General features: G+C 44.2%; 1 protein-coding gene and 1 pseudogene across 1 annotated transcript in view; one reads left to right on the top strand and one right to left on the bottom strand.

Annotated features, from left to right (window-relative positions):
* Window positions 1–25,264, top strand: part of Nek11 (NIMA related kinase 11) — a 219,299-nt gene that overhangs the window by 23,011 nt on the left and 171,024 nt on the right. The gene's annotated exons all lie outside the window — the stretch shown is intronic.
* LOC142845647 (Y-box-binding protein 1 pseudogene) lies at window positions 9,553–10,825 on the bottom strand (annotated as a pseudogene).

The raw sequence follows: 25,264 nt of genomic DNA on the forward strand, positions 1-25,264 counted from the left end.
AGGATTACTATGAATTTTAATTCACAGTATGTCAAGGCCAGAAATGGGGTACCCGTTTGAGTATGTGTGGTGAAGAGCTTTTCAGGCCGTCAGTGTGTGTCTATGACAGAGGTGTGTCCTGGATTATAGGTCTTGTTAAGAATGAACATTCAGGACATAGTGACTCAGAAGGTAAAGGCACTTTCCGCCAAGCTGACTACCTACTTTAATCCCCAGAACCTGCACAGTGGAATGAGAGAACTAACTGACCCCTGCAAGTTATACTCTGACTTCCACACCACACCCCCACCTATGCCCACATGCACACTATGGATTAATAAATGTAGTAATACAAGAAGAGTAGCATTTGGGGCTGGGGATATGTATGGTTTAGTTCCCAGAACCCATGCAATAAGAAGCCAGGCGTGATGAAGGCAGAGATATGTGGATCTTTAGGGTTCACTGGCCAGCCAGTTTTAAATTGGTATAGCCAAATTGAGAGACACCATCTCAAAAACTAGGTGGAGAGAGATTAAAGTAGACTCCTGATGACCTCTGTCCTTACACACACACACACACACACACACACACACACACAGAGAGAGAGAGAGACAGAGAGAGAGAGAGAGAGAGAGAGAGAGAGAGAGAGAGAGAGAGAGAGAGAGAGAGAGAGGAGGGAGAGAGAAGGGGTGACAGGAGATGAGCATCTGAAGCTGTTAGTCTGCATCCCTGAGCGAGACTCTTGGCTACTTGTGAGGTGAATCTTGGAGTCTTGGTGTAGACTGATGAGCCTAGAGAGCTGCAGGATGGCTCTTCTCCCAGGAAAGGTGATCTGGAGCTACCGGTAGACAAGAAATTGATAGAAATGGCCTGGGGGTGTTATGATTTACACAAACGGGTGTCCCCTAATGTGTAAAACCACGACCCTTCAAGGGTACAATTTTCCTGCCTGTCCTCTGCTCCTTGATCCAGGAGTGCGCTTTCTTACCCCTACTTTCAAGACGTAACCTAGCAGCTTCAGGCAGGGATGATGTTTCCACATAGGTACATCGTCTGTGAATTATTGACTGTGCACATGGATGTGTGTGTGTGTGTGTGTCTGTATATGTGTGTACATGTATACTCATGTGTGCCGTGATGTATGTATGGAGGCCAAAGGACAGGAGTAATTCTCTCTTCCCATTGTGGGGGATGGCTAGGACTGAACTCAGGTCATCAACTTGGTGGCAATGCCTCCGCTCGCTGAGCCCTCTCACTGGTAGCTGATAAACTGCCCTCCACACACTGGCCACACCACCTCACCTCTTTGGAAAGGAGGGTCCTGATGGCTTGCTGCTCCTCAAGTGAAAGGAAATTGCCCTTTTGAACTTATCTCTCGAGGTTATACGATAAAGAAATACGAAGAACTTCTATCCGCTAGCTGCTTACTGCAGAGGAGACCGTTGGCTAGTACCAAGTGAGGAAACAGCATTTACGGCAAGGAACATTTAGTGTGACTATCGTTCTTCAGTCCTGGCTAGTGAATGGGCTGATGGCAGTGGCAGCCACTGTCCTAGGCAGGGCTCTCTACAGTGTTTGAGGCACAGGACATTCTGGTGGGATAGTAGAAGGTGATGGATCATATATAGAGCTACGCAATACTGAAATATTAGTTAATGCTATAGATAAAAATGAAAGTCTTCAAAAAAATAATCCCAGCACTTGGGAGGCAGACGTAGGCGGATCTCTGTGAGTTCGAGGCCAGCCTGGTCTACAAGAGCTAGTTTCAGGACAGGCTCCAAAGCTACAGAGAAACCCTGTCCTGAACACCCCCCCCCCAAAAAAAAAGAAAGAAAGTCTTACGTGCTTGGTATGAGTCTTTGGCAGATTATATGAGCCAATAGTCATTATTAATGATCTTATATGGTATTAAGAAGGTGAAGACTCTCCCCCTCATACTGAGGACTCTGGTGTTTTCTCTGAACATCACGTATCTTGTTTTTTTACAAATAAAACCTACTGACTCACCTCTCTGTACGAGCCCAGAAAGCCGCCCCCACAGCCCCTCAAAAGACTCTCAGGAGAATTTAGACAAAAGAGGGAAATGGACTGTAATTTAAGATCCTGAGCTATCCTAAGTCAGTCCCTGTTTGTCCACCGGTCTTCACAGAGATCATCTGGAAGGCAGAGGTATGCCACAAGAGGGGCTGGGCCCAGATGGAGGGCGCGCTGGGGAACAACTATTCTCCCTGGCCCCTCTTGTGTTCTCTTCCCTCCCTTAAGTCTTAATGGATCAAGGGCCCTTTGTCTGTAGGCAAACTCTATACATCATATATCATCCCTAAACTGAGGTTTCCTCTGTCTAATTGTGGGCTTGACCACTAAATGTCAAAAATAAAATCTGTATCTAAGAGCGAATATTGAATTTCTTTTTTCTCATTTTTATGACTGAATTTTATCCATTTTCTTTACAATATGGGGTGCATAAAGTAACACTCCACAAAGCTTATACTTTTAATCCCAGAAATTACGCATTTTACTCTATTCTGTATTAACAATAGTATAATTTTTTTCTTTTAACAAAAAGTACTTCAATGATAACATTTTGTTTTCTTGAGACTGGGTTTATCTGTGCAGCCCTGGCTGTTCTGGAGTTCACTCTGTAGACCAGGCTGGCCTCAAACTCACAGAGATCTGCCTGCTGCTGCCTCCCAAGTGCTGGGATTAAATGCATGAATCACCACACCCAACAAAATATTTTTTAAATACCCAGGACTGAGGTTGCTGCTCAGTGAGAAATGATTGCTTAGCATGTACACGTCCTCTCAGTGGCTGACCAGCGGCACAAATCTAAATAGAAACCCAAACCGAACCTACCAAGTCACCCTCAGCACACGCGTAACCCTCAGCACGCTGACCTTTGAGCACCACGTGACCCTTAGCACGCTGACCTGTGAATGCCTAACAGTGAAGATCCATTTCCAAATTCTCATAGTGAAAGTCATCATTTTTTATTTAGAACCATAGACATTTTTAATTTTAATAGAATAAATGGAAAAGGAAATCTGCTGTGTGTTTTAATGTACACACACACACACACACTGTTTCAAAGCAAGGCCGTTGGTCACATGTAACCACCACCAAAGGAGATGGGACGTTACCAGTGTGTTTAATGTAGAACGTAAAGCACAGCTGAATAGCTCAGGTTTTAGTCCTAGAAAATGTGATTTTTGTGAAAACTTTCATCTAGACATGCCACCACAGTTACTCTTTTTATTCATAATTTTTCTTTATGAGAATTTCATACATGGATACCATGAATTATCATCAACTCCCCATTTCTTCCTCCAATCTTTCCATTTCCCCAGTTGGCCCTCCCAACCCCATGTCTGTCTGTCTCTTTCTTGGTGTTCTGACAACCAGCTAAGCCCAAGAAACAGTCACTTGTGTGCATACGTGTGGGTGGCGCCTTTGGTAGAGCACTGGATGCCTACCAGTGAGAACACCCCTGAAAGAGAATGATTACCCCCCACCCCCAGGAGCTAGCTGTCCACCGCCAATAGCTCCTCACCGGGGAGCTGGGCCTAGAGAGTATCTCCCTATCTTAAGGCATTATTTTGCTTGGTTTTCATAAAAATATTTTTTTCAAGGTATTTTTCTCTCTGGTACTGGTGATTCAACACTAGAGAAATTTATTTAATTTTTTTTATTTATTGTATATATGGACATATGTGTGGGGCCGTGGTGCTCAGGTGGCGGTGAAAGGCCATCTTTTGGATTTTGGTTCTCTCCTTCTGCTGTAGGTCTTGGGTATTGAATTCATGTCATCACTCTTTATCCTCTGAGCCGTCTTTCCAGGCTACAGAAGGGTGTGTATGGTGATTCTATTGTGGGTTTGTGCATGTTTAAACGTGTCAAATTGTACACATTTAAGTGCAGTTTTTCTTTATAAAGTAAACCTTAAAAAAGTTGTTAGAAGTATATATTTCCTACCTATTGACTCCAGGGATTGAACCCAGGTTATCAGTTTTGGCAGCAAGTGCCTTTACCCACTGAGCAGTTTTGACTTGGCATGCATGCCCACATATAAACACACAATAAATTTTAAAAATTAAAATAGTGAGCCATAAGGTATCCTAAATATGAATTGTAAATCATTTATCAAAGCTCTGTCAATTTGCAGATATGTGCATTAGTTATTTTTTATAGTCCTTTCAAGAGGCGAGCCAAATTAAGATCCATTAGCATGGTGTGAGGTACATGTGTTTAATGGCCCATGTATCAAATATGCATGCAGTTTATTTCCACTTGATGAGGCGTTTCTGGAGACTCAAAAGAGTACATTTTAAAGTGGCTCCCTTGGTGCCAGTATTCCTTTAAACACCTCATTTGCATAGGCATAGACAAGGTGTTTTCCTTTCTCCCAGTGTTCCTGCGGCCTTCGTAACTTTCCAGTCCGCACCACAGTTCTCTACCGCTTATACGTGAAGGCCGCTGATAGCTTTGAAAGACATGGATTTCTAGAGCTGAGCCACACAGCTCACTTTCTTGAACATATAAAAGCAAACGACCCAGTGACCAAGAATCAGGTTGGTTACTTTTGTGAGAGTAATTAGAAATGGCATTTATCCCAGAGTAATATCAACCAGACTGGATACATAGTTTGTGGGACCATACATTTATGCCGGGATAATGTCAACCAGACCAGATACATACATACATAGCTTGTGGGACCCAATACGAGTGAAAATTCAGGGTCCTCCTGATTACAGGCTTTCATGTGACTGTGTAGCTCCAAGCCTAAGAAAGCAGCTGGAGACAGCGTAGGCTGGGATTGCCACTGGTGGGGAGCAGGACAATGTCCCTGATGATTGCCATTGTGCATAGATCGGATAGTCACTGTAATTGCAATATTTTGATTTTAAGGATGAAATTATCTCATTTGGGCAAATTGACCAGAGATTCTTTGACATAAAGGTAGTAAACTGTCACCATGGACTATGGGCCTTGATTGCTTTTCTCATTGGGACAGTTTATCCAACTTTCTGATGATTAGTGGGTTCTACATTTATCTGGAAGAATATCTCTAAGGGTGAAGGCCCCTCTAAATTATTGTCAATGCAACAATAGCACAGTTCTTACAAAGGGAATATGTTATAGTTCATTCTTGAGTCAAGAATGAGTGCCCGTGGCCTGAGAATATGGATTCATGAAAGACATGTTTCACTGTGGCAATGGCTGCTTGAGATTTCATTACTATCAAGCAAGTAAAGTCAGAAATAAAGGTAGGACTCATAGGCAGGTTAGAGCAAAGTGGGGGAAACAGTGTTACAGGCTTCAGATGCGTTCTGATGGGTTTCTTGACTCCTGATTTCCTGCTGAGAATACATTGTATTGTATTGTATTGTACTGTATTTGTTCTTTTCTAAACAAGGTTTCTCTGTGTAGCCCTGGCTATCCTGAAACTCACACTGTAGATCAGGCTTTTCTGGGCTACACCACTGTGCTGAGTGGAAGAAGCCATACGCACCTAAGTGTGACTACACTGACTGTACTGACTCAGAACTCTTAAGAAAACATAGCTATACTGACAGAGTTGAGTTGTGGTCATCTAGATCCAGGGTTGTGAGAAGATTTGAAGGAGCCATTTTCCTTCTTGATTTTCCTTCTCATCTGCAAGCAGGCATCCCTAATGCCTACTTCTCTGGCTTGGACCTTTGGCCTTTTGGACTTCTCTGACCTTTTGGCCACATTATTTTTTGCACTCATACATTTAGAGCCTTGAGAGGAATCTTCACTGGACTGTCTAGATTAGGATTTAGAAAATCAAAGACATAGATCCTTTCCTATGGTGCACCCCAGAGCCTGAAGACTGGGGACTGCTGTTTCTGTCTGCTTGTCTTCCACATGCCCAGGTGACCAAGGGTCTCTCTGCCTTGCTTCTGTTTTCCTCTGTCACCTTAACTCAGACCTCTAATAATTCACAAGTGCAGCCACTTCTTGGGCTTGCCAATTACTCCTTATTTTCCTCAAGCTCAAGGATAATGATTTTTTGAATACTATTTTTATCTTGTCAATCCCTTGGCAAAGATCTTTCTAGCTCTTGAATCATCGTGTCAGACAAAACTTAAACGAAGCCCCATATTTGAGGCACTCTTGTCAGCTGGGCTGGCTGATCAATAACCAGCATCTAACCCATCTACCTCCCCTCCTTTTACCTTCTCTTGTTTCTGTCTCACTCTTCTCTGTTGTTCTTGGAAGAAAGGATGCAAGTCTGTGGACTTCTCCACCTGCAATTTGTCTTTGTAAATAGATCTAGTATTCAGGTCCTAGAATAAATGCTGTGGTGCTTAAATATCCTAGGCGGAGAATAAGGGCCTTGGGACCCATAGCATACAAGCTCCCATCATATCTGAGATCCTGGCAGAGGGGACATTATCTTTACTGGTTTTGGTCCACCGTGTTCTTGGGAACCTTTATTCCATTTCTCCCAGTACTGGGTTGTAGGAAATGCCAGAGTTTCCTACCAGTACTTGGGTTGAAAGTGGGGCCTAGACCTGAGTGAAATGGAGAAGAGTGGATGATGGGAACTTTAGGGTGGGAGTAGAAAGCTCTATGTTTTATCCATGGCTGTAGTTAGCAGAACACATAAACATTTCAGTATTATTAGAACTGTACACTTAAAATGGGACCTTTTATTGCACATACATTATAATGCTACAGAGTCAACTATGCAGGGCTATGGGGGTTGGAGAGATGGACCAGCAGTCATGAGTGTTGTGGCTCTGGCAGAGGAACCAGGTTGGGGTCCTAACACCCACATGGTAACTCACATGTCTGTAACTCCAGTTCTAGAAGATCCATGCCCGCTGGCTTCTGTGGGTGCTTGTACTCTTGAGGCCCACATAAACTCAGTCAGGCACACACACACACACACACAATTAAAAATAGATTTATTTATTTTAAAGACAGACTGTGGTGATGCAAATTGAGCAAAGGAAAGAGTGGATATTTAACTTAGAAGTTCTTAGAAGTTCCCTGGTTCAGTGTGTGTGTGTGTCTCCAGAGCTCAGAGCTTATGGGTTGCCAAGTTTCTTAGCTACTTGTGACTCCACAACACTACACTTACAGTGCTATACACAGGTTCCATTGCCCATGAGTCCTACTGCTGGGGTCTAGAACCACACAGATCATGTGGACTTCTGAATCATCCCGGCTCCTAGGGTATCTAAAGAATCTTCATCCAGTTAAAGGACTGATTCACTGTGTTTGGTACTTTGCTATTGCTATGATAGAATACCCCAACAAAAAGCAAGTCAGGGGAGACGGGGTTTATTTTAGCTTAAGGTTCCAGTGGGTTTATCATGGAAGAAAGGCAAGGGGCAGGAACAGGAAGCTGGCTGATCACGCTTTCTTCCTTATGTATGAAACAGAGAAATAATAGGAAGTGTTTGTGTGTGTGTGTGTGTGACTATAACTCTTAACATCTGCTTCCAGTGTTAATTCTTTCTCCAGCAAGCTCCTTCTCCTAATGGTTCTGTAACCTTCCCAAACAGCACTGCTAACTGGGAACCAAGTGTTCACATACGTGAACATACATGGGTGGGAACCTTTCTCATTCAAACCACTGCAGTGAGGCAGACACCCCTGATCCTTTTACAAATGGATAGAGATTTTTCAAGCCTAGGAAATTTGATCCTGTAGTTATCAGCTGGGATTCATGAGCTGTGGTAGTTTTGTAACAAGTGCTTTATAACTTCTGCTTATTGAGCCTGTACTATGTGCCCAGTGTTGGGGAAGCACCTGTGGACATAGACATATATCGAAAAAAAGATATAGACATATCTAATTTTTCTTCCTGAGACAGAGTTTCTCTGTAGCTTTGGAGCCTGTCCTGGAACTAGCTCTTGTAGACCAGGCTGGCCTCGAACTCACAGAGCTCCACCTGCCTCTGCTTCCTGAGTGCTGAGATTAAGACATATCTTCTTATGTCTAGTCCAAATCATTAATAAATGTTGGTGAAGATATCTTTAGAAGGCAGGGGAGGTGGCTCAGTGGGTACAGCACCTGCTGCACAAGCGTGAGGACTTGAGGTTGGATCCCCATCATCATCCATATAAAAGCTAGGCAAGGCAGCGTGTGCCCGTGACCCCAGCTCTGAAGGAGAGTGGAGACAGAAAGATCCTGGGGGCTATTGGACAGTCAGTCTAGCTAAAACCTTGAGTTCTAGGCCCAATGAGAGACCCTGTTTCAAAAAGGAAAAAGTGAGGCCCAGAATTGATTGAGGAAGACGTCATTAAATCCTGATCAGTACGGGGGTATACACCTGCTCATATACCCATGAGCACATATACACCAGAGGTGGGGGATTCATTGTTATGGACAGATTCAAATGGCATTATGAGAAAGTTCAGGGTGTCATCAGATGGTCTAAAATCAGGATAAAGTATGACTGATGACTATTCTCTGGTCTACCAATCAAGTAACGCTTTTACAGAAAGAAATTGGCCTATTCTTCAGAAGCCCGTGTGAGCCTGATGTTGCATGTTGGAGTGGCTCAGAGCCATCGGTTTCGTCACCAATTAAGACTGTGCCTGAACTCCTGCTCTATGATTTTTGAAGCATAATTTGGATGACAAGTTGAGCTTTGTAGGGAAGTATGCTCCTCCTCTCGAATTATTCAGATTGGCAACCACGTGTAGAGAATGCATTTTCAAGTTGAGCTCACTGTGTGCAGCTCATTGGAATTCAACTTTATAAATCCAGAAGATAGCTTCCCAAAATGATACCCAGACTCAATAGGTAAGGTCCTAGCCTGAGGATATCTCTGCTTTCCCATCTGTTGAGGAGGCTGAGACAGGAGGATTGAAAGCAGCTCATTGAGACCCTGTCTTCAAGCTATCACTTGACCAACTGTTTTTGGCAGAGGGTCTCAACTTTAGTGTTTTATTTTATTTTTTGAGAAAATAATATCATGTAGTTTAGGCTGGCTTAAAATTGCTGTGTAGCTGAGGCTGCCCTTGAGCTCCCGATCCTCTTGCTTTTATCTTCTAACTGCTCGGGCTAGAGGATACTCTGCTGCCTACGGCTTTAAACCTCTGCATACCACAGTTTCTTTATGTTAGAAATAGGATTTTCTCCCTTTCACACAGGGTTCCACACCCAGACAAAGAACTACAGGCCATTGACGACTGCTTGAGGGAGGACCGGCCTCTCCCAAGAGTGAACCCTCCAATTGGTTATCCAAGTGGTCAACCTAGAACTAACGTATACACAAACAGTAACAATTGACTCAACAGGTTGTGTTTATATATATGTAAATATATAAAACAATAATAAAGAAAACGAGGCTATCACTTTGAAAGTGAGAAGACTTGGGAGCATGGTGGAAGGAAAGGGAAAGGAGGGAAGGGATTTGATCATATTTTTTTTCAAGTTGTAAACTTTTTATTACAAATTAAAAATGAAGTTCTTAAAAATCTTAACTTGACCAGATATGAAACAATTTAAAAACCATTAAAGGTGTATTGAGAAAAACCAGACCTTTTTTTTAAAAAAAAAAAACACATCTGTCATTACCAAAAAAGACATCTTTAGGTAAAAATAATAAAAAACCCCATGCTGCATAGATAATACAGATAGTTCTAGCGTATCTGGTCAACGGGCAAAAAGCAAGCACTTAAGGTCTTCAGCTCCAATCTTTGTTCATTTCTTATTGCTGGAATTTCATATTCGTTTCTTCTTGTTGGATGACCAAACCGGATGATGGTAGAGATGGTAAGCCGGCATTTACTCAGCCCCGCCCTGCTCAGCCTCAGGAGCGGACAAATTCTCAGCTGGTGGATAGGCTGCTTTTGTCTCTTTGCCATCTTGTGGTTTAGGGTTCTCTGGGCGTCTGCGTCGGTAATTGAAGTTGCGGCGATACCGACGTTGAGGTGGCTGCTGACCTTGGATCTCCTCTCCTTGATTTTCTTTGTCCTCTTTATTGCCATCCTCTCTAGGCTGTCTTTGGCGAGGAGGGCCCCTGCGAAATCGTGGTCTGTAACCCCGATACATATTCTGTCTCACTGGTCTTACCTTGCTCTCCTGCACCCTGGTTGTCAGCACCCTCCATCACTTCTCCTTGCACAGGAGGGTTGGAATACTGTGGTTGACGCCCATAGGGTCTCCACAAATAGTAAGGTGGGAACGTTCGCCTGCGATAGGGCCGGCGTTGTTGGGCTTGGCCTTCAGGAGCACTTTCCGATCCCTCGTTCTTTTCCCCACTCTCACTATTCTGGTAATTCTGCTGGTAATTACGTGGAGGACCCCTACGACGTGGGTAGCGTCTATAATGGTTACGGTCTGCTGCGTATTTACTGCCTTGAACTGGAACTCCACCAGGGCCTGTAACATTTGCTGCCTCCGCACCCTTTTCTCCTTCAACAACATCAAACTCCACAGTCTCTCCATCTCCTACACTGCGAAGGTACTTCCTGGGGTTATTCTTCTTTATGGCAGTCTGGTGTACAAATACGTCTTCCTTGGTGTCATTCCTGTTGATGAAACCGTATCCGTTCCTTACATTGAACCATTTTAATGTTCCCAAAATCTTCGTTGTGATGACCTTTTTGTCCCTGCGGGCGGGCGCCGCCGATGTGAGGCTGCCCAGGCCGCTACTCCCCGTGTTGCTGCCCGTGGAGGTCGCTGCCCGTGGAGCCGGGCTTGGTGTTGGCGGTGCTGAGGGCGGCTGCTGGGTCTCCGCCTCGCTGCTCATGGTTGCGGTGGTGGTGACTGGGGCCGGCAGCGACGGCTGCAGCTCCTCCCGGGGTGTGATGGTGACTAGGCCGGCAGCGGCGGTGGGGCTCTCAGGGCTCTCTGGGGTCCGCTCTCCCGATTTAATCATATTTTAATTCAAACATATTTAAAGAATTTTTAAATGGGAGGTTGTGATAATAATCTCTTGGCACAGTTCACGTGTCAGATGAGTGGTGTTTGCTGTTTGCCATCATTGCTACCATTTTTTTGTGTTGATGTTTTCTTATAATTACCTCTATTTGGTTTTCTCAAAAAATTGTTCTGTTTAAGGTACATTTTTTCCCTCTAAATTTAGTGAGATAGAATTTTCTTATATGGTTTAGATTGGCCTTGAACTTGATCCTCAGCTTCTTTAGTGCTAGGATTAGAGACATGTGCAGCACCGTGCCCAGCTGAGTGCACAAATAATGTCCTCCACTACTCTGTGACTAAAATCAAAACTGGCTTATATGTCACAGGAACCAGAGATTGACGTGGCCTCTTACAACAGGCAGAATTGCACCTGTGACATTGTTGTCAATAGCAGCCACAGTATGTATAGTAGCAATGATTCTAGTAATATATTGTATGAAGTTTGGAGCTTCCTTTGAACCTCAAACATCATAACAATGGGTGAAGAGATTTCCCAGTAGTTAAGAGCACCAGCCGCACTTGCAGAGAGCCAGAGTTTGATTCCCTGCACCCACATAGCAGCTGACAGGCAACTGTAACCCCAGTGTCAGAGGATCCATGCCTTCTTCTGCTCTCCACTGGTACACAGACATGTATGCAGGTATGAGTGCCCATACACAGAAGATGAAAAGAAATCTTTTCAGTTAGCAATAATGTTTGGTCAACGTATCTGCATTCTTTACTTGATTTCCCCTTCCCATCTAGTCATGTTGGTCCTAATTTTCTGCTTTATTATATAAATTATGTCAAATTACCTGAGAAATAAGACTGAGTATGGATACATTAAATTAATCAATTGTGCAGCAAGAAAAATTGGGAAGGTCAATGGGAAGCTCTAATCTGTCCCTGCTGGGAACGGAATGAGAGGAAGTCAGTAGAACCTGCAGTTGAAACATATGGGCCAAACTGTATGGACTTTCTTAACTGAGCTTTAAAGTTTGCAAGTTGCCAGACATGGTAGTGCACACTTGTAATTCAGCTCTCAGAAGGCAGGAGGATGTTACTTTTGAGACCATCTTGGACTTCGCTGGAAAGACTCCATTTTGAACAGAACAGAACCCTGTATGCTCGGGAGCCTTTACTTCAGCCTTGTATTCTGTCATGTCGTCCTGCCCCGTGTGACGAATGAGCTGTTCTAACAGCCTGGCCTTCATTATCAGATGAGAGTGCATGCTTCACGGCTTTCAGGGGCTGCGTGCCCTCTCACTTGGCCTGTTCTTCAAATTAGCCCTCTTCCCTCTGACGCTGGGGAAGACCAGGGCCATCTGACACTTATCCGTGGCAGGCTTCTGGATCCCTAATTACAGCTTTGCTGTTTAAAAAGTGGTTCTGGTTGAAGAAGCTGCCCTGGCCAGCATCTGCGCCTGTGTTAGAAAGCCAGCTCCCCAGGCCCTCCCTCGACCTGCCACACCAGAGGCAGCAGTTAAGAACATTTTCAGTGATAACACAATTCTTTTTTTTTTTTAAATTAATTTATTTATTTAAGGATTTCTGCCTCCTCCCCACTACCGCCTCCCATTTCCCTCCCCCTCCCCCGATCAAGTCCCCCTCCCTCATCAGCTCAAAGAGCAATCAGGGTTCCCTGACCTGTGGGAAGCCCAAGGACTGCCCACCTCTATCCAGGTCTAGTAAGGTGAGCATCCAAACTGCCTAGGCTCCCCCAAAGCCAGTACGTGCAGTAGGATCAAAAACCCACTGCCATTGTTCTTGAGTTCTCAGTAGTCCTCATTGTCCGCTATGTTCAGCTAGTCCGGTTTTATCCCATGCTTTTTCAGACCCAGGCCAGCTGGCCTTGGTTAATGGAATACAGTGTGTTCATGTGCATGAAGATCAGCTGGGGTAACTGGCATGGCTACTGCCTCAGGCATTTATCTTTTCCTTGTGTTGAGGAAATCCAGAAGGCACTGTCCTGGCTGTCATGAAATAGACAGTTAATTTTGTGAATGATAGTTATGCTACTGTACTACAGAGCATTAGACATTGTCCCGCCATCCGACTGTAGGCCTGAATATTCTATCTTTTCTCCATCCCGCCCTCCTTCAGTTTCCCCAGCAGGCATTATTCCACTTTGAGAGGCAGCGTTTAGCAGCTCCTGCGGTGATTAGTACACACGCTGAATGTGAGGACTGCTTTGAGATTCCACGTTTCTCATTAAATCCCTAACTGGGTATCACACCTTAGGATCCTAAAAACGTTCTTCCTCTCAACATCTGAACATGGAACACTTTGGCTTATCCTCAAATAAACTCCAGAAACTCTGGAGACAGAGCTGGTCTAGTTTCCCAGGGGACTCCTTCTTTAGCGTCCTGTTGTCAGTGTTACATGTGAGACCAATATCATCTATGTAGTTCCTCTGGAGAGAGTATGTGTGCAGGATGACGTACACAGCCCTTCCTGTGAGGCCCACTGCGTGCTCTGAGGCCTGGGCACGTCCTTCATCCACCACGTCCACATAGACACCCACCACACACACACACACACACCACTCTTTCCTAGTTGTAGGTTCTAGTTTGAGCTCTGTTGTTAAGTGAGGCTTTACCCTTTTAGTTGTATGAAGCAGGCTTAATTTTAGTATAAGCACAATTTAGCAAAACTATTAAGACCCAAAATCAGTTGCTTAAACTCTCTAATGGAGGAATGCTAGCCAGACCTCATTTCCTCCTATTTTCATCAAAATGAAGAAGGGGCTGGGAAGATGGCTTAGTGGGTAAAGTGCTTATTGGTAAAGGATTGGGATCTGAGTTAGGATACCCAGCACCCATTAAAGAGCCATTCATGGCTGTGAACTTCTGGAATTCCATTTCTGGGCTGTGTGTGTGTGTATGTGTGTGTGATGCATGTGTTTGTGGTATGAGTGGTGTGTATGTGGTGGGTATCTGTGTGTATATGGTGTGTGTCTGTGTGTCTCTCTGTCTCTCTAGACAGATGGATCCCTAGAGCTCACTGGCCCACTAGTTTAGCTAATCCATGAGCTGCAGATTCTGTAAAGAGACCCTGTCTCAAAACTAAGATGGAGACAGAGGAAGACAGCTGACTTGATGTGTGGCCTCCACATGTGTGGCACATAGACACACAAGTGCACACGTATACACCATACAAATCACACACAGGAATAGAAAAGGCTCAAAAGGATTAAAAATAAAAGGAACAACTTTTTTAATGCTAAAGTTAGAAGATTTTGTTTAGTTCAGGTTCTTCACCATAATGATGGTATAGAGACTAAAATTTAGAGTTACAAATTTCAAAGAAAATTGCCTTTTATAACCTGAGGCTAACTAGCACCTGTTACAAATGCAGTTATGGGAATTTATTAAAACTCTTGATGGTGATGATAATGGTGGTGGTGGTGATAATGATTTTCAGTGCTGGGAATGGAACCCAGGGCCTAGGGCATGCTAGGCAAGTGTTCTTGCCATTTTGCCACATCCCCAAAGCTTAGTTTTTTTTCCATTTTATATTTGGAAAACCAAAATCTTACTACATCCTAATTTAATTTTGCATTATGCAGTGTGTTATCTGAGGTTTCTGTCCTGTCTGGTTCCTGCAGTTGTTAAGTCCCAAAGAAATCACACATTAATCATAAACAATTGGCCCATTAGCTCAGGCTTCTTATTAACTCTTATAACTTACATTAGCCCATTATTCTTATCTGTGTTAGCCACATGGCTCAGTATCTTTTTCAGCGGCGTAGTCACATCTTGCTTCTTTTGTGTCTAGACAGGACCCCAGAGGGAGCTTCCCTCTTCCCAGAATTCTCCTGTTCTCATTGACCCACCTCTACTTCTTGTCTAGTTGTCCTGCCTATACTTCCTGCCTGACTACTGGCCAATCAGCATTTATTTAAAACATAATTGACAGAATATAGACAATTGTCCTGCACCAGTGGTGCTTCTGCTTGATCAGCTTTACTTAGCTAAGAAAATGGAGCTTTTTTTGTTGCTTCTTAAAAACTTAATTTGTCACTGTAGCCTGGTTTCATGGCATTCTTTGAGTCATGACAGATCATCTTATTGAAGTAAACAATTCTGATATTTTCCTATAATACTAAAAATAAAGGCATGACATGAATTATTCATCCCAATATTGCATTTTAAATATTAACCTAATATTAATTATGAATTTGCATCCCATAACAATAATATCAAAAGATAATCCAATTATTCATGGTAAATTATTTTTTCATCTCCTCACTGACATTGTTATGCTCCTTAATTTCCATGCTGACATAAACAGAGTCTTTGTTTACTCAGAACTCAGTAGTTGTCAGAATGCATTCAGTAGTTACTGTTCCGTCTGCTATAATTAAATATCCCCACAAAAGCACCTTAAAAGAAGGAAGGGCCTGCCGCAGAGGCTGACCTTGAATTTTAGGTCCTGTCTCCAGCCTCGAGTACTGGGATTACAGGAGTATGCCACCCAGCTTGCCTCAACTGTGGCTTCCTAATTGACAGTGAGTAAGATTTTCTCTACGTCTCAAAAGATAATTAATGAACAGGAGACATGGCCTCATTAGCGCCTCATCAGAAGGAGGCCCACATTCCAAATCACTGAGTGTGATTTTTGTTTTTGTTTGTCTTTGATTCTAAAGACAGGAAGAGAGTGGGTGGCAGGTGTTTTCATCCTTAAAAACATATTTTAGATTTCTTAATTGTTAGACACTCAGGAGCTCTATGACTAAGCGGGAAAGAAAAGATCTTACCTTCAGAGACAAGAATTTCTTCTTTAGAGTCAGTGGTTGGTTCATCCTGGAAGAGTTAGTGCTGCCTCTGCTGAGATGCCCCTTAGGACCAGCCTTAGGAAGGGACCAGCCTTAGAGTCAGGACTTTCCTGGCTGACCCCTCTAACCATTCAGGACCTTCCTGGATGACCCCCTAACCTTTCAGGACCTTCCTGGATGACCCCCTAACCTTTCAGGACCTTCCTGGCTGGAGGTGTTGCTCTTGTCTGATCCCTGAGTTCAGTGCCTCCTGTTAAAATGAAGCAAATCCACCCCCAAACTGGAGAAGAGGTAGAATAAGGGCGTGGCCTTCGGAAAACTGGGTAGCCTTGTACTTGCTTGGCAGGGTGACTGCTGTGGGTGTTACCATTTCTCTCCGTATTATGAAGTGACTAAACCAAGCCATTTGTCTGCTCTCATTCACCTCTATTTTTCTTTATTTGTGTTAATGTTCTTGTCAGCTCTTGTGGGTATGTCAACTCCCAGTAAAATTCTATTCCAATATGTGTTAGAAAGCAGATTTTAAAAATAAATTTATATTTTCTGTTTGATGCTCTGCTAACAAGTGTATCTCAGGGTCAGTGGGCCTCATGTGTAAGAGCTGTGACTTATAGGACCTTTGCTTCCAGTGTTTGGGGTGCTCTTGACTTTTTTTAAATTTCTTATAAATTTTAGTTTTCTTTTTGCTCCTCCCTTCCCCCCACCCCCCTCCAGTCCTAAGAGAGGGCAAGGCACCCTGCCCTGTGGGAAATCCAAGGCCCGCCCCACTACATCCAGGCTGAGCAAGGTACACATCCAAAGAGAATAGGATCCCAAAACACCAGTCCATGCACTAGAGACAAACCCTAGTGCTATTGTCATTGGCCCCTCAGTCTGCCCAAACTGTCAACCACATTCAGAGGGACCAGTTTGATCCCATGCTCATTCATTCCCAGTCCAGTTGGAGTTGGTGAGCTCCCATTAGCTCAGGCACACTGTCTCAGTGGGTGCACCCCTCGTGGTCCTGACTTCCTTGCTCATACTCTCCCTCCTTCTACTCTTCAACTGGACCTTGGAGCATGCAGTCAGTAACCGATGTTTCCGGGGCAGCTACTATGTACCAGGGATTGTTGCCATGTAAACCGTGATGATGCTCAGCCGGAGAAAGACAAAGAAATAAATGCAGACATAAATGATGTTTAGAGGGTGATGGTGGAGTGAACTGACAGCGAGGAGTGCTCCCGTCCTGGGTGCTCCCAGGAACTGGGAATTCCGTGGGAAATAAGTATCAGTCTGGCCTTTGAGTGTCTACAGTCTAGCAAGAGAAATCTCTGTGCTGACCAAGAATGTAAGTAGACATTGTTAGTCAGGAAGGTGGTGCATGCCTTTAATCGCAGTACTTGAGAGGCAGAAGAAGGTAGATCTCTGTGAGTTTGAGGTCAGCCTGGTCTACAAAGTGAGTTCCAGGACAGCCAGAGCTGTTATGCAAAACCAAAACCAAAAAGAAATGTCTTAAACAGCAGAGTGAGGGAGCACAGACAGGGGAGGACTCTGGCCTACACCTGTAAGAGTTAAGAAAGGCTTTGAGAGGGAAGCTTTTTTTTCAGTGTTTCAATACAAATAAATGCTACATATAGTCTTTTAAAGTTAACGAACAATTTTTAATTTTTTTTATTAGCTTGCAAAGGATTAGATTTTATTGAGGCATTTCCAAACAATTTTTTTTAATTTCTCTTCCCCTCTTCTTTACGCTCCTCCTCCCTAGTGACCTCCCACCCCCAATACGGTCATTTTCACATCACACACATTTGACCTTTGCTCGGCTCGCTATGCTTCTTGTTTCCCTCTCACCGTCGTCTGTCTAGTTTGATAGTCTGTAGCCACTCTGACCAGCCCGATTTGCCTACATACAAGCATTAAAGGTTAGGATCCTCACCCGAAAAAGAGTCATGCGAATTGTGTCTTTCTGAGGCAACATCACATCAGTTTCCGGTTCCGTGCATTTTCTGGCAACTCTTGCAATTTTTTTCTAAACAACTGGGTAAGTTATATTGTATGCAGAAGCTGCTTTTCTTTATCCATCCGTCAGCTGATGGGCACGTTCATATCTTTGTTAGTGGGATTAGCGTAGAGTAACATGATGTAAGAGGATCTGGGCTGGGCTCTGAACTCCTTTGTTCTGTTTGTTTTGTTTCTCTGAGACAGCCTTTCAGTCTGTAGCCTAGGCTGGGCTCGAGCATGCAGTGATCCTCCTGTCTCGTGCCTCGAGTACTAGAATTACAGCTGTGAACCACTATGTTTTGCTTACTATTAGAACTTTGATTTACTTTTTTTAAATAAAAATGATTGTGATCAATTTTGTGCCTCTGTCACCTGCTAGATTTATTTTTAATGTCTCAAGCTTAGGCTTTGGACAAAGTGATTCTTTATCTGAGGAATTTTCTTTCTTTTCCACTATCAGACAAATAATAATAGAAATACCTGTTTGTTTGTTTTTTTTAAAGCTCTTCGAGAGACTTCTTCACACCTCTCAGGCCAGAACTCTGCAGCCTGCCTAAAGTCAGGCTCTGCTCTGGGGCAGGAGGTTTGCCCTCCAGAGCCCATGGGAGTGAGGGTGGGGAACAAGGACTTGTTGGCGGAGATAACTTCCATTGTATTTGAAATACTTGATCTTCAATATTTGCTGATTTTTCTCATCTGTAGGAAGAAGAAACATAGGATTGCCGGACTGCTTGTCTCAAGACATAGGGAAGGAAGGGTGGGGAGAGGGGGGGCCACAGACAACTGAGTGGTGAGGTTGGAAGAGGCCTTTCATACACAGAGTTGTAAAGAACAGACTAACGAGAAGTTCCAGAAGCTGGCTTCTGTAAGGGAACCCACTCATATTTGAGCTAAAGAGAGAAAAAGCATTGCTCTCAATGGCCCTTCTGGGGATTGTCCTGGCAGCTTGCCGGAGGCTGTTCTTTAGAGGTGGGAGAGAGTGGCGGCTTTCAAGGGGTGTACAAGCACACTGGCTGATCTCATGCCCGGGAAATGCTGGTGTCCATGCTTACAGCCCTGGAGTTCTTGATCAAATAGGGGGTCCTGGGGAAAGGGCTTTACACAACATAGTAGTTTGAGGTTTTTCATTTCTCCACGTGACTAGGGGCTGGATGTGGACTATCCTGAAGCTATCCTGTTCTTGCATTGTCACCGTTGGAGCTCCACTAAGAATGTCCACTGAGCATCAGCCCATCTCTAATTATGACACATTTGGTTTTATTTTTCTTATCCATAAAGGCCAAAAATAAAATCACTGAATTCATGAGTAGTGATTTTTTTAATGAGGCGACACCCATCTTCAAACTTCCCCCTCCTGAAAGTTCTATTTACTCTGTTCTTCTCAAAAATGAGAAATAACATGTGAAATGTATTGTAGTACCAGCCTTGGAAATATAACCCAGACCATACCCAGGAATAGTGAAATTGCTACTGAAAATGTCTTACTTGTAGTATTATTTGCTTCATCCATTCATCTGTCCGTCCATCCATCCATCCATCCATCCATCCACCCAACAATCTTCCTGTCTATTCATTTATCTATCTACCATTTATCTATAATTTGGCTATCATCTCTCTGATCTATCTATCTATCTATCTATCTATCTATCTATCTATCTATCTATCTATCTATCTATCATCTACCTATATTTGTGACACTTGATTTCACTTTGTCTAGGAATCACTATGTCCTACTATTAATCATTTTTCTTAGTTACTGTTCTATTGCTGTGAAGAGATACCATCACCAAGGCAGCATACAAAAGAAAGCATTTAATTGAGGGTTTGCTTATAGCTTCAGGGTTAGTCCATGGTGGGAGTATGGCAGCAGCGGGAAGGCATGGTGCCGAGGCAGACGCTGAGTGCTCACATCCTGATCTACAGGCAGCAGGCAGAGAGGGAGAACAAGACTGTGTCAGGCTTGGGCTTTTGAAACCTCAAGGCCCACCTCTAGTGACACACCTCCTAATCCTTCCCCAAACAGTTCCACCAATAGGAACCAAGCATTCATATAGATGAGCCTATAGGGGCTATTCTCATTCAAACCACTACACAGTTTAAAGGTAAACTATTCCCATGGGTTAATGCCTTGAATGTGGACCCCAGCTTGTGGGTCCACATTTGGAGGGTGTTGGGTCTTTAGGAGGGTGGGCCCTGGCTGGTAAAGTAGTCCCTTTGAAGTCTAACCCCCCTCCCCAGTTCTGGCTTGTCCTCAGTTCTGTGTGAACAGCTGCTCAGCCTCCTGCTTCTTTCCCTAGGGACAGAGCCACTCACCCACCCACCGGACTGAATCCTTCAGAAACTCTGAGTCAGAAGGAACCCTCCCCTGAGTTTTTTCTGTCAACTCAGAAATGCAAAGTTAAGTGAAACACCCGCCATCTTCAGGAATATGCAGTAGACCAGCTTCTAAAATGGGACTTTTCCTTCATTTTTATCCTTGTGGAAGGCAGAATTGGGGTCCTGTCTGTGTTTCCTGAGCACAAAACACACTCCGTGCCCCTCCCAGCCTGCACTAGCAAAGCCTGCAGCTCTGCCTGCGGGCTCTCCTGCAGTTTTGGGCCTACTGTGTTCTGGCAGGATAGAAGGGTGTGGAAATTCGTATTCTCAGGAGGCATCCCCTGTTGTGTGACTTTTCCTGGGGAGAGATGAATGAACGAGTTTTATCTCAAGTCTGTGGGGTGAGTCAGTGAGTTTGTTGGGGTTACTCCCAAGAGTGTGGGTGATCAAAGGCAGCTGCATCACTGAAAAGCCCACCTTGGTATAGGTAAGGACTCACACTCATGAGAGCTCCGTTCCTTGAGCTCCCTGCATGGACTGCAAGCTCTCCCTTTATCTACCCCCAGCAGTGGTTCTAGACCTTGGGAAGGGAGCCCAGGAGTTTAGTAATTTGCTGAGCTGTGTTAGCTTCCAGAGTCTCATTGGTTTCCTCAGTCTGCTGAGTCTCCATCCTCCCTCCAGAAGGAAGTGATTCAATTTGGTAACTAGGGAGCGATAGGAGGTGGAGTAAGAGCAGCTCCCCAGCTCTCTGCTGTGAAGCAGAACTCTGAGCATCACATTAGTCACTGGCTCTCAATGTTGCTCCCCAGAGGCAAGGCAATGCTCACGTTGGTAACTCTCTTGATAACGAACCCTGCAATGGCCTCCTCCCCTTCTCTAGCTTGCCTTATTTTCCCATCACTTCTCCGCATTGACTGCTTGCACACAAATTCTTATCTCAGGACCTGCTTTCTGGAGAAAGAGCATGAGGAGTCCTCTGGAGCACAGTAGAGCTTACTTGTAATTTGTCTCACTCTTATTCCCGAAACATGCTGGAGTTTCTAGACTCTCTGGTTAAAAGTCTGGGGTAGATGGGTAGGGAGAAAGGAAGGAGTGGTTTGTGAATCTGATGGTTTTACATGTCTCTTAAAAAGTGATTTTTGCCACTTCAGAGTTCTCAGCCTTGCCTGGTACATCTTTATCATACTCAGGGGTCACAGAGGAGAAAAGGGCGGAGAGATTGTAGGAGCCGGAGGTGGTTGGTGACTATAGCCAGGCAGTGTTATTTGGGCACAATGGGGTAGCTACGCATGTGAACTCACAGCAGTTGAGAAAGCATGCACTGTCTATGTAAGCTTAGGTCAGACAAAATCCTAGCCTGGAGGGAGGAGGTGGGCACAATGTCCCACCCCAACTGAAGAGCATTGGCAATTGACAGCTCCCAGGAATGGGAGAGTCTGCTTTCTCTAAGCATATGTTCCATAGTAGGTTGACCACACATCCAAGAGCATATGGGTAATACTAATTGGACTCAATGGATTTTAAAATATGAGGGCACAAACATGGGTGGGCATGCAATGTGACAGATCTGAGAAGGGCTAGGAGGAGGGGACTGAATGTGATCAAAATGCAATGGATGAAATTATTAAAGAATTAAAAATATTTTTAAAAGAAATAGTGTGATATCTCCTCTCAGCAAAAAGCACGTGTCCACAACATTTTCATATTATATAATGCACTAAGTAGTTTTATTTTAAAAGCTATATGCTTATTGACTTTAATACCCTATTTAAATACTACAAATGCAATCATTCCTCTACTGGATATTGATTTGTATGGGCAAAATAGTAAAGAATGATAAAGTCACCTTTTTCACTTTATGGGATTCGCCTGGGAAAAGATGATTCGGCTAGTTTTTTAGAACTTTGTATGTACAAAAGTCAGGGTCCTGGCATTCAAGACCGAAGATGTTTGCTTTTCTTTTCTCCTCAGTGAATGGTCTGGGGTCTCAGCCTCATTTCTAGCTCTGCTGTAGTTTTACTATGAGGTTGACAGGGGTTCTAGATTTGCTTCCTGTGCCCTCAGGAGGTAGGAGGTTACCTTCTCCACATTTGTGTCCTCAACCCATAGCATGGTGTCTGCCTCACAAAAAGTACTCTATAGACAGCAAGGTAACAGAAGTGTGGCATTTCCTACCTTTAGGTCTTTAGTAGTGGCTGCTTGGGACCTTGTACAGACCCAGAGGGACCCCGAGTTGTCATGCCAGCAGCCTGCTCCTCAGCTTCTGTCGGCTGTCCATATTTTGTTCCTTAATGTCACTGAAGTCCCTGCCGCGACCTGCTGCATGTTTGTGATAAGAGGCGCCGAGGACTATACAGGATGAACTAGAATCCCACATGAGCTGGAATCAAGATTTAATTCTTACAGCTGCCCTGAGCTAGTGCGAGCTCACTGACCCCAGACACAGCTGGGGAACCTGCATAGGACCGAACTAGGCCCTGTGGATGTGGGTGACAGTTGTGTGGCTTGGGCAGTCTGTGGGGCCACTGGCAGTGGAACCAGTATTTATCCCAATGCATGAACTGGCTCTTTAGAGCCCACTCCCTATGGTGGGATACCTTGCTCAGCCTAGATGTAGTGGGGAGGGCCTTGGTCCTGCCTCAAAGTGATGTGCTAGACTTGGTGACTCCCCACGGGAAGCCTCATCCTCTCTGAACAGTGAATGGGGTGGGGTAGGGGGATGATAGGGGGAGCAGGAGGAAGGAAGGGAGAGGGAACTGTGGTTGGTATGTAAAATAAGGTTGTTTTAAAAATAAAAATAAAAAATAAAAAAGATTTAATTGTTAAAAAAGCAAATGTGAGACGGGCAATGGTGGCGCACGCCTTTAATCCCAGCACTTGGGAGGCAGAGGCAGGCGGATCTCTGTGAGTTCGAGACCAGCCTGGTCTACAGAGCTAGTTCCAGGATAGGCTCCAAAGCCGCAGAGAAACCCTGTCTTGAAAAACAAACAAACAAAAAAAGCAAATGTGATGTCATGTTTAAGGCACATGAAGATAACCCATTAAGGAATTCTGTCTTAAATTAAAGATACTTTTTTGTGACTCTCAAAGGAAAGAAAAATATCAGCAATAAAATTCTATCTGTATTGGTCTCCCTACTCTGTAATTTCCCCTTTTTAAGTGTCTTTAGATTTTGACTTTTCTGTTTTTTAAATCAATGTACTAGCTAAAAATGATGCATCTCTGCCATTTCATTTCATGTCTTTATACTTAATAAAGTTATATGTCATATTAAAGGAGATGAGAAACCATTAAAACAGGATGTTAACACTATCATGATGCTTCTAGTTATAAAGTAAGAGAGCAACACTGTGGCCTTAAGTCCTTTAGAAGAGTCTAAGTTTTAAGAAGAAAAGAAATTAAGTCAAGTGAGTTAAGCCTCTGGCAGTTCCACTCCAGGTCTAGCAGCGACTTGTGGTCACTGCAAAGTCTGCTGTGGTACTTAGCTGCATCCATCAGGGCTTCTAGGTGTAGGTCAGAGCTGGAAGCTTGCCTAGTTTAGATGGTAAAGGCAATAGATCGCTCACAGCTGTTGGCATGGGGAGCCAGATAGAGGTCACAACACTACCACAGATGTTGTCCAACACCTGCCTCAGCATGAGGAAAGCCCTGCCCCACCAACTCTTCATATGACTCAGCCCCATGTTAAGATCTTAGGTGGGCACAACTGATTTATCAAAGCATGGGCTACCTACCCATCAGTGTCGAAAATGATGTGTGTGTGTGTGTGTGTGTGTGTGTGTGTGTGTGGTGCAGGGCACCTGTCTGTGTTTGTCATGTCATCTGGAGAAGGTTGGGTTCTCAGCCCAGGAATCTGTCTCAATGTAAGGAAGGTGTCTGATGCAGGGCTGCTGAAATGACAGGTAGGTGATGTGGGATTCCCTTCTGCATGCTGTGAATACTATTGGTAAATAAAGAAACTCTCTTTGGCCTGTGATAGGGTAGAGTAGAGCTAGGTGGGGAAGACTGAACTAAATGTTGGGAGAAAGAAGATGGAGTCAGAGAGAAGCCATGTAGCCCCCCAGAGACAGATGCTAGAACTTTACCCAGTAAGCCACAGCCTCATGGCAATACACAGAATAATAGAGATGGATTAATTTAAGATATGAGTTAGCCAGAAATATGCTTAAGCTATTAGTCAAACAGTATTGCAAATAATATGGTTTCTATGTGATTATTTTGGGGCCAAGAATCCAGGCACAAACAAGCGGGCTCTCATAACAGGTATGTGCTGCAGAGATGGCAACGGGCAAATGGAGGTCTTCCTGTCTAAGAAAGGCACGAAGAACACCTACCACCTTGTTAGATTGATGGGAAAGGATTATCTTACTCTTCTTTGCTAAACACTGGATATTTCTCAAAAGCAAACAAAAATCCAAACTTTGTTTCATTAAGGTTAAAATCTATTTCCTGTGATTTTGTCCTAAACAGGAACCATAGTTGCTTACCACATTGCCTTCCTAGTCTTGAAGTCAGATACTCTTTACTCTAACATCTAGACGTTTTTCTCAATTTGCGGTTTTAAAAGCATATATTTATGCTCTATCCATGCACACATTTCTATTTATTTTTTGCCTTCCCCAGTGCACACAGGGAAGGGACCAGAACCGCACAGTGTTCACGTGCTGCTACATCTTGTAAGCATTTACCACTGTGTCCAGCATGGATGTTGGTGGCTAAATCACAAAGGAAATGATCCTAGTTTCTTTAAGCTTGCTAGAAAGCTGTCTAGTTGCCCTGACTCTCTGAGACATTGCTGTCATTGGAGGCTATTCCCATCTCCAGTGTTCAGGCAAGGCTCACACAGGATCCCGGACCTTTCTTTTATTATTATTATTAAAAATTTTCACCTCCTCCCCTCCTCCCATTTCCCTCCCCCCATTTTTCCTCCCCCTCCCTCTCCAGTCCAAAGAGCAGTCAGGGTTCCCTGCCCTGTGGGAAGTCCAAGGTCCTCCCCGCTCCATCCAGGTCTAGGAAGGTGAGCATCCAAACAGACTAGGTTCCCACAAAGCCAGTACATGCAGTAGAATCAAAACCCAGTGCCATTGTCCTTGGCTTCTCAGTCAGCCCTCCTTGTCAGCTATGTTCAGAGAGTCCGGTTTGATCACATGCTCCATCAGTCTCAGTCCAGCTGGTCTTGGTGAGTTCCCATTAGATAAGCCCCACCGTCACAGTGGTTGGGCACACCCCTCACGGTCCTGACTTCCTTGCTCATGTTCTCTCTCCTTCTGCTCCTCATTTGGACCTTGGGAGCTCAGTCCAGTGCTCCAATGTGGGTCTCTGTCT

The sequence above is a fragment of the Microtus pennsylvanicus genome, chromosome 3 (assembly GCF_037038515.1).
Source record: "Microtus pennsylvanicus isolate mMicPen1 chromosome 3, mMicPen1.hap1, whole genome shotgun sequence".
Taxonomy (NCBI): Eukaryota; Metazoa; Chordata; class Mammalia; order Rodentia; family Cricetidae; genus Microtus; species Microtus pennsylvanicus.